The sequence below is a fragment of the Heptranchias perlo genome, chromosome 1 (assembly GCF_035084215.1).
Source record: "Heptranchias perlo isolate sHepPer1 chromosome 1, sHepPer1.hap1, whole genome shotgun sequence".
Classification (NCBI taxonomy): Eukaryota; Metazoa; Chordata; class Chondrichthyes; order Hexanchiformes; family Hexanchidae; genus Heptranchias; species Heptranchias perlo.
In genome coordinates, this window is record NC_090325.1 from 23,937,688 (window position 1) to 23,952,133 (window position 14,446).

General features: G+C 43.7%; 1 long non-coding RNA gene across 1 annotated transcript in view; it reads right to left on the minus strand.

The window, feature by feature from the left end:
* Window positions 1–5,844: 5,844 nt before the first annotated feature.
* Window positions 5,845–14,446, minus strand: part of LOC137320722 (uncharacterized) — a 35,445-nt gene continuing 26,843 nt past the window's right edge. The window contains exons 4-5 of the long non-coding RNA XR_010962629.1: window positions 9,599–9,674; window positions 5,845–6,181 (exon numbers count right to left, since the gene is read on the minus strand). This is a non-coding gene — a long non-coding RNA (uncharacterized lncRNA). The remainder of the gene's footprint in view (window positions 6,182–9,598; window positions 9,675–14,446) is intronic.

Here is a 14,446-nt window from a genome sequence, read left to right on the forward strand (position 1 = left end):
GGTTAATGGACAGAAAACAGAGAGTAGGGATAAACAGGTCATTTTCAGGTTGGCAGGCTGTAACCGGTGGGGTGCCGCAAGGATCAGTGCTTGGTCCTCAGCTATTTACAATCTATATTAATGAATTGGATGAAGGGATTGAGTGTAATGTTTCCAAGTTTGCTGATGATACAGAGCTAGGTGGGAAAGTAAGCTATGATGAGGATACAAAGAGTCTGCAAGGGATATAGACAGGTGAAGTGAATGGGCAAGAAGGTGGCAGATGGAGTATCATTTGACGAAATGTGAGGTCATTCACTTTGGTAGGAAGAATAGAAAAACAGAATATTTTTCAAATGGTGAGAAACTAAAAAATGTTTGTGTTCAGAGAGACTTGGGTGTCCTGGTACAAAAAACACAAAAAGTTAGCATGCAGGTACAGCAAGCACTTAAGAAGGCAAATGGCATATTAACCTTTATTGCAAGGGGGTTGGAGTACAAGAGTAAGGAAGTCTTACTACAATTGTATAGGGCTTTGGTGAGACCTCACTTGGAGTACTGTGTACAGTTTTGGTCTCCTTATCTAAGGAAGGATATACTTGCCTTAGAGGCGTTTTTAAAAAATTCGTTCATGGGATGTGGGCGTCGCTGGCGAGGCCGGCATTTATTGCCTATCCCTAATTGCCCTTGAGAAGGTGGTGGTGAGCCGCCTTCTTGAACCGCTGCAGTCCGTGTGGTGACGGTTCTCCCACAGTGCTGTTAGGAAGGGAGTTCCAGGATTTTGACCCAGCGACGACGAAGGAACGGCGATATATTTCCAAGTCGGGATGGTGTGTGACTTGGAGGGGAACGTGCAGCTGGTGGTGTTCCCATGTACCTGCTGCCCTTGTCCTTCTAGGTGGTAGAGGTCGCGGGTTTGTGAGGTGCTGTCGAAGAAGCCTTGGCGAGTTGCTGCAGTGCATCCTGTGGATGGTACACACTGCAGCCACTGTGCACCGGTGGTGAAGGGAGTGAATGTTTAGGGTGATGGATGGGGTGCCAATCAAGCGGGCTGCTTTGTCCTGGATGGTGTCGAGCTTCTTGAGTATTGTTGGAGCTGCACTCATCCAAGCAAGTGGAGAGTATTCCATCACACTCCTGACTTGTGCCTTGTAGATGGTGGAAAGGCTTTGGGGAGTCAGGAGGTGAGTCACTCGCCGCAGAATACCCAGCCTCTGACCTGCTCTTGTAGCCACAGTATTTATATGGCTGGTCCAGTTCAGTTTCTGGTCAATGGTGATCCCCAGGATGTTGATGGTGGGGGATTTGGCGATGGTAATGCCGTTGAATGTCAAGGGGAGGTTGTTAGACTCTCTCTTGTTTAACGAAGGTTCACTAGATTAATTCCTGGGATGAGAGGACTGTCCAATGAGAAGAGGTTGAGTAGAATGGGCCTATACTCTCTGGAGTTCAGATGAATGAGAGGTGATCTCATTGAAACATATAAGATTCTTAGGGGACTTGACAGGGTAGAGGCGAAGAAGTTGTTTCCCCTGGCTGGAGAGTTTAGAACTATATGGCGTAGTCTCAGGATAAGGGGTCGGCCATTTGAGACTGAGATGAGGAGGAATTTCTTCACTAAGAGGGTTGTGAATCTTTAGAATTCTCTACCCCAGAGGGCTGTGGATGCTGAGTCGTTGATTACATTCAAAGCTGACATAGATAAATTTTTGGACCCTAAGGGAATCAAGGGATATGGGGATCGGGCAGGAAATTGGAGTTGAGGTCGAAGATTAGCCATGATCTGATTGAATGGTGGAGCAGGCTCGAGGGGCTGTACGGCCTACTCCTGCTCCTATTTCTTATGTTCTTATCTCATCACCCAGCAGATGCAGCTGTATTTGCTGTTTCCTCCTGTTGCTGTACATTCTTCCTCCTCCTTCTCATTTAGACAGAGTGGAAATTGCTAGATGGATCCCCATGAAGAAAAAAACCGTGTTGCCAGAGCCTCCTTAAAAGGTCAGAAGGCTGCACCACCACCACAACAACAACAACAACTTGTATTTATATAGAGCCTTTAATGTAATAAAACGTCCCAAGGCACTTCACAGGAGCGTTATCAAACAAAATTTGACACTGAGCCACATAAGGAAGTATTAGGACAGGTGACCAAAAGCTTGGTCAAAGAGGTAGGTTTTAAGGAGCGTTTTAAAGGAGGAGAGAGAGAGGTAGAGAGGTGGAGAGGTTTAGGGAGGGAATTCCAGAGCTTAGGGCCTAGGCAGGTGAAGGCATGACCGCCAATGGCAGGGTGATTAAAATCAGGCATGCGCAAGAGGCAAGAATTGGAGGAACGCAGAGATCTTGGAGGGTTGTAGGGCTGGAGGAGGTTGCAGAGATAGGGAGGTGTGAGACCATGGAGGGATTTGAAAACAAGGATGAGAATTCTAAAATCGAGGTGTTCCCGGACCCGGAGCCAATGTAGGTCAATGAGCACAGGGGTGATGGGAAAACAGGACTTGGTGTGAGTTAGGATACGGACAGCAGTGTTTTGAATGAGCTCAAGTTTATGGAAGGTGGAAGATGGGAGGCCAGCCAGGAGATGACTGGAACAGTCCAGTCCGGAGGTAGCAAAGGCATGACTATAAGACCATAAGAAATAGGAGCAGGAGTAGGCCATTCGGCCCTTCGAGCCTGCTCCGCCATTTAATGAGATCATGGCTGATCTGATTTTTACCTCAACTCCACTTTCCCGCACTTTCCCCATATCGTTTGACTCCCTTGCTGATCAAAAATTTGTCTAACTCAGCCTTGAATATATTCAATAACTCAGCCTCCACAGCTTTTTGGGGTAAAGAATTCCAAAGATTCACGACCCTCTGGGAGAAGAAATTCCTCCTCATTTCCATCTTAAACGGGCGACCCCTTATTCTGAGACTATGCCCCCCTAGTTTTAGATTCCCTTATGAGGGGTAACATCCTCTCAGCATCTACCCTATCGAGTCCCCTCAGAATCTTGTATGTTTCAATAAGATCTCCTCTCATTCTTCTAAACTCCAATGAGTATAGACCCAACCTGTTCAATCTTTCCTCATAAGACAACTCTTCCATACCCGGAATCAACCTAGTGAACCTTCTCTGAACTACTTCCTTAAATAAGGGCACCAGAACTGTACTCCAGGTGTGGTCTCACCAGCACCCTGTACAGTTGTAGCATGACTTCCCTGCATTTATACTCCATCCCCCTAGAAATAAAGGTTAATATTCCATTTGGCTTCTGGATTACCTGCTGCACCTGTATGTTGACTTTTTGTGTTTCATGTACGAGGACACCCAGATCCCTCTGTACCACAGCATTTTGTAGTATTTCTCCATTCAAATAATATTTTGCTTGTTTATTTTTCCTCTGAAAGTGGATGACTTCACATTTTCCCACATTATATTCCATCTGCCAAAATTTTGCCCATTTGCTTAACCTGTCAATATCCCTTTGCAGACACTTTGTGTCCTCATCACAACTTGCTTTTCCACCTATCTTTGTATCGTCAGCAAATTTGGCCACAAGACACTCTGTTCCTTCATCCAAGTCATTGATATGTATTGTAAATAGTTGAGGGCCCAGCATTGAGCCTTGCGGTTACAGATTGCCATTTTGAAAATGACCCATTTATCCCAACTCTTTGTTTTCTGTTAGTTAGCCAATCCTCTATCTATGCCAGTATATTACCCCCAACACCATGAGCTCTTATCTTGTGCAGTAATCTTTGATGTGGCACCTTATCGAATGCCTTTTGGAAATCCAAATATACTGCATCCATTGGTTCCTCTTTATCCACCGTTACTTCCTCAAAGATTAAATTTCTCCTCATCTCAGTCCTAAACGGCCTACCCTTTATTCTGAGACTGTGACTCCTGGTTCTAGACTCCACAGCCAGGGGAAACATCCTCCCTGCATCTACCCTGTCGAGCCCTTTAAGAATTTTGTATTTTTCAATGAGATCACCTCTCATTCTTCTAAACTCTAGAGAATACAGGCCTAGTCTACTCAACCTCTCCTCATATGACAATCCCGCCATCCCAGGAATCAGTCTGGTGAACCTTCATTGCACTCCCTCTATGGCAAGTATATCTTTTCTTAGGTAAGGAGACCAAAATTGTACACAATACTCCAGGTGTGATCTCACCAAGGCCCAATATAATTGCAGTAAGACATCTTTACTCCTGTATTCAAATCTCTTGTAATAAAGGCCAACATACCATTTGCCTTCCTAATTGTTTGCTGCACCTGCATGTTAGCTTTCAGTGACTCATGATACCCAGGCCCCTTTGAACATCAACATTTCCCAATCTCTTACCATTTAAAAAATACTCTGCATTTCTGTTTTTCCTACCAAAGTGGATAACTTCACATTTTTCCACATTATATTCCATCTGCCATGTTCTTGCCCACTCACTTAGCCTGTCTATATCCCCTTGAAGCCTCTTTGCATCCTCCTCACAACTCACATTCCCACCTAGTTTTGTGTCATCAGCAAACTTGGAAATATTACATTTGGTCCCCTCGTCCAAATCATTGATATAGATTGTGAATAGCTGGGGCCCAAGCACTGATCCCTGCGGTACCCCACTAGTCACAGTCTGCCAACCTGAAAAAGACCAGTTTATTCCTACTCTCTGTTTTCTGTCTGTTAACCAATTCTCAATCCATGCCAGTATATTACCTCCAATTCCATGTGCTCTAACTTTGTTCACCAACCTCCTGTGTGGGACCATAACGAAAGCCTTCTGAAAATCCAAATACACCACAGCCACTGGTTCCCCCTTGTTGGCCCCACGGTGTTTATTTTCTACAACCAGTGAGGTACATTAATGTGGATTATATTTATTAAATCAAATTGAGTAATTCTAATGCCAAAAAGGAGTGAGAATTGGCAGATTTGTTACAGTGACGAGATCATAACATAGATACAAATAAAGAAGGCCGCTCGGCCCATTTAGTACATCCATCCAGAAAGACCCCATCGTCCCCTCAGCGCATAATCTTGCTGACGTATTCGCCTCCATGAAGTTGTTCAAAAAGCTGTTCTTTTTGAACTATTCCTGAGTTCTTAGTTTAAGCCTGTGCCTGTTGGTTCTATTGTCACGGTGTTCCACAACTATCTATTCTATACAGTTTACCATCTTATATAAGTTCAACTTAGTCTCCTCCTTCTGAAGGCTGAAAAGCCCAAGTTTCTCCCGTCTTCCCTCATAGCTAAGTCCGGGGATCAGCTCATGTGGCTCATCTAAATTGCCTCCAGAGATTGCAAGATGGATTTGGATGAAGACACCCTTTGGCCCATTTGCTGCAGTCATTTGATACCCAGAATGCAGTCACCAATGCTATTAGAGTTGGCAGACAAATTTTCTGTATTAAGAAGAAGCAGGATGCTGATTTTTTTTTTCCAAATGTGAGCCATTTGCAATCAGCGTTCACGTCAGAAAGCCGGTAAGTAGCAGAAGGCAGACTGAGAAGTGAAACAGCTTCATTTTGTCTGTCAATTGCCACATTGCGCTGTAACAAAGATCAGGTTGTTTGGAGTTCCAAAAGAGCTACCAGCTGGAAAAGTGCCTTGGTGAATACTCTGTACCTCAGGAAAAAAAAAATTGCAGGCCTCCCACAACATTGCGGACTGGGTTACACATAGACTTGTCCACACATTCAGCATGGTATCAACATCCCTGGTGCTGAATTACTGTTGGCTATACAATGCCGCCAACACATTACAAATCACATTAACCTTTCAAGGGTCTTGTTAAAGCCAGATACCTGACAAATTAATTTTTGTCCTAAGTGGATTGAACGTGAAAATGTTTTCTTTCGACAACCATTTTATTCACTTCTGTTAATGGAGCCATTTTAATGTGCAAACCAGATTACACGTTTTATCATGTTTTTAGCCCGTGTTATACAGTGACCTCTTGGACCATTTCTACAATGTTACCTAAAATGCAACAAAGTAAAGAGGAAAAAAATATGTAACAGTTTTATGGAAATAAATAGAAAAACCGTAAATGTTGAAAAGCTGAAACAAAAACAGAATGCAGAGTTTGCCAGATACTTTTGGCAAATATTCATCGATCACAACCAAGTACGTCTCCTTTTCCACCTTTGTTAATTGACACTCATTCAACACTTCATAGGAGACTTTAAGTTGCGCATGATGAACCATTAACACCAACGTGCCTGTCAAGTAGAAAGGAAAGCAGATAATTTTTGACATGCTACTTAATATTATGGGCATAACTCACTTAAGTTTTAAATTCCGCGATCTTTGTGGTGTTTCAGTCGATTCCGCCCAGACTGCTGGATCGCTGAATGCTTTCCGCGACCAGTGTCGGAATCTTGGCACCTCCGTTTTAATTCCCCCTGAATGCACCGTTTTGATTTAGTTTGTCAAATTTTGTTGAAAATCAGTTTGGGTACGTCAACCCTCCCTATAGATGTTACTAATGTCACCCCTTAATGGAGGGAGGGGGGCAATTGATTGTGTCCCATTGGGGCCCAGCTTGCCTGGCTCTGCTTTTATATCGGCCTATCGCAAAACACGACACATTTGTCACATCACGGGTGAATGTTGAGCACCAAAATGTTGGTCCGGAGATTCCATTTAGTTTCCACCCAGATATCATCGCAGCCTGGGCGGAATCGACCGAAACAGCGCAAAAGATTGCCGAATTTAAAACGTAAGTGAGTTACGCCCATAACTACTTATGCTCGAGTTCCCGCCATCTTTTATGCTGGTTCAAAAGTCAATTCGCCCGAAGCAGTCCCCGCCCACAAAATTGGCCACGTCCCCAGGGGGACGTGGCCAATTTTGTGGGCGGGGACTGTGTTCATCACATTGCACCCAGAATTCCGGCTGCACAGGCATCCGTGGTCACATTAATTCACCGTTAATGCCTTTCGTGATTAGTGAGCAGGTTCAGAATTTGCATTTTAATTTTCTCCAAATTCACTGTTTTAATTTAACATTTATTTACATTAAAACCCATTTGCCATTCCTTAGCTCGTCTTCTTACTTGATCAGGATCTTTTTGAAAATCGTTCTTTCCACATGGTCACAAAGTTTGATATAGTCAGAAAATTATTCTAATATCACGAGAAGTGCAGTCTTTCAATTCATTAGTAAATATTACCAAAAACAGAGTGCTGCACACTCCACTCCTCTCTGTTCCCGTCAGGCAGAGCTGTTCCCATTTATCACTGCCTTCTGCTTCCTAGTTTCAAGCCACTTTCTAATCTAGCTGGTTAATTTGCTATTAATTCTACATGTCTTAATCGCCTTTAACTGTCTCCCATATGGAATTTAGGTCGAATGCCTTCTGAAAATCCAAGTAAATTGTATGTGCTGGATAACCATCTTCCACTAGTTTATTTACTTGCCTGGATCATACCTACTTACTTGCAAATCCATGTGTGAGCACTCCTCATGGCTTCTGTGCACTTTAACCGAGTTTTCATAGCATTCTTTATAACACTCAATAAATTTTCTCCACTATAATGTTAAGCTAACTGGCCTATAATTTCTTAGGAGTGTTGTGCAATTCAGCCCAATTTGTTCTGCCACTCCGAGTTGGCACAAAGAACAATACAGATGGAGTTTAGCTTTAGTTTATAAAGTGTGACCCGGGATTTAGCTCAACATGCTGAGACGAGAGGTTCCTGCCTTCAGGCATGTTTAGGCACCTTCACATCCTGTAACGTGTGATAGTCCCATAGAGAGGAAAGAACTGCTGGCTCCATCATAATCTATAAAGAGAAACTTCTCTTAAAGCTGCAATGCAGTGTTGGTGGAAAAGTGTTGTCTAAATCAACCCAGGAGCCAATTTCATTTATCATAGAATCATACAGCATGGAAGGAGGCCATTCAGGCCTTTGTGCCTGTGCCAGCTCTTTGAAAGAGCTATCCAATTAGTCCCACTTCCCTGGTCTTTCCCCATAGCCCTGTAGATCTTTCATTTTCAACTAAATATCCAATTCCCTTTTGAAAGTTACCATTGAATCTGCTTCCACCACCCTTTCAGGCAGTGCATTCCAGATCATAACAACTCGCTGCGTTAAAAAAAATTCTCCTCATCTCCCCTCTGGATCTTTTGCCAATTATCTTAAATTTATAAGTTGCATTTCTGTCCTGTTAACATAGGGCAGGGACGATGATTTCAGTGGTAGGGGTTGAGTTTCCACTGGGTTGGAGGGGGGTCACCCAATCATCCGTTGTAACCCTGGAGAAACAACGTAAATGAAGTTTACGCCGTTTCCACCCCGGGGTCTCCGCTGATCTTATGCTGGAGTTACCACGGACGGTTAGGAGAAGCCCTGTGGAAATTCGACCCCATAGTTTCTTTGCAGCAAATTTGCACATTCTCTTGCATTTTCTCTCGATGTGTATTTTTAGATGCTTGGCTCCCTGGTTTATCATTCTGTGAAGGGACAAGTTTCCAAATGTGCTCTCTTGGAGTGGAACCTCGACAGCCGACAGCACTTATCAGGAGGAGCGTGCCTGTGATTTCCTAATATGTACTCTCACTGGCCAAGGCTCCACGACTGGTGTGCTTGTTCAGAAAATTGGCCCTTTATGAATGTGAATTAACATGAATAGCTGTATGAAGTTAGCAGATGCTTAGTAACTGATAAAACCTGTGGGCTTTATAGTTTAGGAATCCAGAAGTTAGTACAGGCTGCCATCAGCTGGTCGTTCTATTTTGCGCTCATCAAGACATGAGATGTTAATGGAACAATTTTCATTTTGGGCATTCAGTGTCACCATCAAGCACTCCCAGGTCAAATATGGTATGGTTAAATGCAGAATAAAATTCTCCCTATTCAAAGAAAGGAAATTTGCATTTATATAACGCATTTCACAACCTCAGGACATCCCAAAGCACTTTACAGCCAATGAAAAATTTTTTGAAATGTAGTGGCTGTTGTAATGTAGGAAATGCAGCAGCTAATTTGTGCACAGCCAACTGCAATGAAATAAATGACTAGATTTTTTAGGTGTTGATTGAGGGATAAATATTGGCCAGGATACCGGGGTGAACATCCCTGCTCTTCTTTGAAATAGTGCATCCACGTCCACCTGAGAGGGCAGACGGGGCCTCGGTTTAATGTCTCATTCAAAAGACGGCACTTCCAACAGTGCAGCACTCCCTCAGTCCTGTACAGAAGTGCCAGCCTAGATTATATACTCAAGCCTCTGCTGTGGGGCCTGATCCCACGAACATCTGACTCACTGAGTCAAGGCTGACACCTTATATTCAATCTGCACAATATACCTCAGCCCAAAAGAGTGTCCCCCCGCCCACTGCAACAGTGTGACATATCTCCATTTCCCACATTAGCCATTCTATGGTTTCTCAGTGAGATTGTCAATTCAGTGCCAATTAGTATTGAATTAGGAGCAGTTTTGTGCTGTGGCCTGAAGGCCATTATTACCACTGAGAACTGGAACTGATTTCATGGACTTGCACAGCCAGCAGACAGAGTTAACCTTCATTCCAGCAGCCTGGACATTCTGGCTGACTGAATTCAATGAGAAAAAAGAAAGACTTGTATTTATATAGCGCCTTTCCCGACCTCAGGAAGTATCAAAGTGCTTACCTTGAATGGTTTCTTCCACTTCCAATCCTCTTCCGACAGGCCTTCACCTGGTGGGAAAGCTGCAGTGGCTTCCCTGCTAAGAATGAAAGAAAGACTTGCATTTATATAGCGCCTTTCACAACCTCAGGACGCCCCAAAGTGCTTTACAGCCAATGAAGTACTTTTGAAGTGTAGTCACTGTTGTAATGCAGGAAATGCAGCAGCCAATTTTAAGCGCACAGCAAGGCCCCACAAACAGCATGAGATAACGGCCAGATTACCTGTTTCAATGATGTTTATTGAGGGATAATTATTGGCTAGGCCAATGGAGAACTCCCCTGCGATTTTTCAATATAGTGCCTTGTGATCTTTTATGTCCACCTGAGAGGGCAGACGGGGCTTCGATTTAACACCTTATCTGAAAGATGGCACCTCCGACAGTGCAGCACTCCATCAGTACTGTGCTGGAATGTCAGCCTAGATTTTGTACTCAAGTCTCTGGCATGGGACTCAAACCCACAACCTTCTGACTCAGAGGCAAGAGGAAATCATGGAAGCTTTTAGTTTTCTTGTTGATCTAATCCTAATTTGTGTTGTTTTTCTCCCAACATAGGGGCTAGAAACATTTCTTTGGACGTGGAAACCGCCAACAGTGCACTGGAAATCTCTGACGACAGGAAAAGTGTTTCATTCAGCGAAACGGCTCAAGGTGTCCCCTCGTCCCCAAAGCGATTTACTCACATGACTAACGTATTGGGCTCAGAGGGGTTTTCATCAGGAAAGCACTACTGGGAGGTGATAGTACAAGATCACACTGACTGGAGTGTAGGGGTTGTTTACCAATCCATACCCAGAGATGACGACGACAGTCTTACGAACAGCCCAATGGCCTGGTTGCTGGTTTTTGATCGGTCACAATACATGGTGTGGCACAATAATGTCTCTATGCCTCTGAACGTGGACCGATTGGAGAGGCTCGGGGTGCTCTTAGATTACGAAGGCGGTCAGTTGGCATTTTACAACGTGGACACCATGACACTCCTGCACACGTTCAGTGAATTGTTCACTGATACTCTCTATCCAGCCTTCAATCCAGGGAAAAGTAGCGATAGGAGGAAGAACCCTGCTTTAATATTGTGGGACTCTGCAAATGTACAGTAGACTCCTGATTTAGACAGACAAGTAATAATTTTTTAAAAAGCAAAAAAAAATGTAGATTTAGTGTAGCACAGGTCAGGTACAGATCTCAGTTCTCCTTCAGTTTCAGAAGTGTGCCCCTGCCCTCAAAACTGCTTTATTGTAAACTCTTCGACCTCCCAAATGGGGCATCCTTTAGGCCTCTTTGTGATTGCAACTATAATATCAATTAGTGCTCAATGATCAGCATTCATGCTGGGGCTCCAGCAACTGAGTTGAGGCTGGCCAACTCATTCTACGTATGACTCTTACAGTTAGGGGATGGAAGAGAGTGTCATCTTCGTAGTCTGCTCTGTATTCAAACCTCAGAGTGTAAAAAGAGTGCAGTAACTCAGCTGCCCCACTCCGTTCCCACAAATCAAAACCCAAACAGTCCAATATTAGCAGTGCCAAGCTTTCTTTTTTCTTTATCTGCTCTTCTTAATGTATTGTTTTTGAGGTAAGGTAAAACCATACACTTGTCTAGAAAATGATAAAACACAGTAAAAATGTAAAACATGATGGTTGGAAACAAAGGTTACCTGCTCTTTAGTTCCTCATGTCATAACCATTCCCTGACCGAAAGGGTGGAAAGATCTATTCTCAGGCCTCTAGCCGTGAAACATAGAATTACATAGAAATTAATACACAGAAACAGGCCATTCGGCCCATCCTGTCCATGTTGGAGTTTATCCTCTACAAGAGCAGTGGTCCTAATTTCATGTGCTAATTTCCCATATCCCTACATTCCCCTTTCTTTCAACCACCTATCTAACCTATTCTTAAATGTTGCCATGGTCTCTGCTTCAATCACTAACTCTGGTAGTGCATTCTACAGCCGCATATCTGGCGTAAAAAGTGTTTCTCTTGCTCTCTGTCCTAATTCTCTTACATCCGTCAGTTGTGTCCTGCCCCAGGACAGGTCCTAACTCAAGTCTCACATGTGAGATTCTTGAGCCACTTACTATGGAAGAGTAGCTGAGGTGGTTTCTTGTTACCTCCCTCACGGTTTTTATCTTAGGGAGTAAGAACATAAGAACATAAGAAATTGGAGCAGGAGTAGGCCAATCGGCCCCTCGAGCCTGCTCCGCCATTCAATAAGATCATGGCTGATCTGATCCCAACCACAAATCTAAAGAACACAAGAAGTCGGAGCAGGACCCGGCCACATAGCCCCTGGGCCCTCTCCGCCACCCACAGGGCATTGACCGATCCGAACTCAGCTTCATGTCCAATTTCCTGCCCGCTCCCCGTAACCCCTAATTCCCTTTACTTCTAGGAAACTGTCTATTTCTGTTTTAAATTTATCTAATGATGTAGCTTCCACAGCTTCCTGGGGCAGCAAATTCCACAGACCTACCACCCTCTGAGTGAAGAAGTTTCTCCTCATCTCAGTTTTGAAAGAGCAGCCCCTTATTCTAAGATTATGCCCCCTAGTTCTAGTTTCACCCATCTTTGGGAACATCCTTACCGCATCCACCCGATCAAGACCCTTCACAATCTTATATGTTTCAATAAGATCGCCTCTCATTCTTCTGAACTCCAATGAGTAGAGTCCCAATCTACTCAACCTCTCCTCATATGTCCGCCCCCTCATCCCCGGGATTAACCGAGTGAACCTTCTTTGTACTGCCTCGAGAGCAAGTATGTCTTTTCTTAAGTATGGAGACCAAAACTGTATGCAGTATTCCAGGTGCGGTCTCACCAATACCTTATATAACTGCAGCAATACCTCCTTGTTTTTATATTCTATCCCCCTAGCAATAAAAGCCAACATTCCGTTGGCTTTCTTGATCACCTGCTGCACCTGCATACCAACTTTTTGATTTTCTTGCACTAGGACCCCCAGATCCCTTTGTACTGCAGTACTTTCCAGTCTCTCGCCATTAAGAAAATAACTTGCTCTCTGATTTTTCCTGCCAAAGTGCATAACCTCACATTTTCCAATATTATATTGCATCTGCCAAATCTCCGCCCACTCACCCAGCCTGTCTATATCCCCTTGCAGGTTTTTTATGTCCTCCTCACTCTCTACTTTCCCTCCCATCTTTGTATCATCTGCAAATTTTGATATGTTGCACTCGGTCCCCTCCTCCAAATCGTTAATATAGATTGTAAAGAGTTGGGGACCCAGCACCGACCCCTGTGGAACACCACTGGTTACTGGTTGCCAGTCCTTCTCCTGGGTGGGCTGCAACTGAGGCTAACGAGCCCCACCTGTCCTTAATGATGGGTTGGGACCATCGGCACCTATGGGATGCAAGCACCCCAGCTGAACGTTAATCAACATCCTTCTTATAGCGTGGGGCCCAAAACTACACACAGTACTCCAACTGTGGTCTTACTAAGGTTTTATATGGATTCACCATTACATCTCGACTTTTATATTCTGTACCTCTTGCCATAAAACCCAGAATTCCATTATCTTTTTTATGGCCTTATCCACTTGAGGTGCTACTTTTAATGTTGTATGAACCTGAACTGCCAAATTCTGCTCTTCCACGTCATCCAGCTTTCTTCCATTCAAAGTATCATTATTATTTTTATTTTTTTAACCAAAATGTACCAGCTCACATGTGCTGATATTGAATTCCATCTACCACTTTGTTGCCCATTCCATCATCTTATCAATATTCCCTTGTAGCTTCCTTTGGTCCTCAGACCTATTTACTCTGCCTCATAATTAACTATTGTCTGCAAATTTAAACACTGCTCCCTCTAACCCTAAATCCAATGGACAGAAGTGGTCCCCGAACAGAACTCTGTGGGACACCGCTGCCCTCTTACAACCACTCTGAAAAAATGCCATCATAGAATCTTACAGCACAGAAGGAGGCCATTCGGCCCATCGTGCCTGTGCCGGCTCTTTGAAAGAGGTATCCAATTGCGCCCTTTCCCCATAACCTTGCAATTTTCTCCCCTTCAAGTATTTATCCAATTCCCCTTTTGCAAGTTATTATTGAATCTGCTTCCACCACCCTTTCAGGCAGTGCATTCCAGATCATAATAACTCACTGCTTAAAAAAAATTCTCCTCATCTCACCTCTGACTCTTTTGGCAATTATCTTAAATCTGTGTTCTTTGGTTACTGGCCCTCCTGCCAGTGGAAACAGTTTCTCCTTAGCTACTCTATCAAAACCTCTCATAATTTTGAACAGTTCTATTAAATCTTCCTATAACCTTCTCTGCTCTAAGGAGAACAATCCCAGCTTCTCTAGTCTTTCCAAATAACTGAAGTCCCTCATCCCTAGTACCATGCTAGTAAATCTCCTCTGTACCCACTCCAAGGCCTTGACATCCTTCCGAAAGTGCAGTGCCCAGAATTGGACACAATATTCCAGCTGAGGCCTAACCAGTGATTTTTTTAAAGGTTTAGCATAGTTTCCTTGCTTTTAATGTTGTATTGTGAGCATTTGCTACTTGATAAACTTGATTTGAAGGATTTAGGTGGTATATATGAGGAAACATTTTTTACGCAGCGAGTTGTTATGATCTGGAATGCCCTGCCTGAAAGGGTGGTGGAAGCAGACTCGATACTAACTTTGAAAAGGGAATTGGATAAATACTTGAAGGGAAAAAATTTACAGGGCGATGGGGAAAGAGCAGGGGAATGGGACTAATTACATAGCTCTTTCAAAGAGCTGGCACAGGCACGATGGGCCGAATGGACTCCTCCTGTGTTGTACGATATGT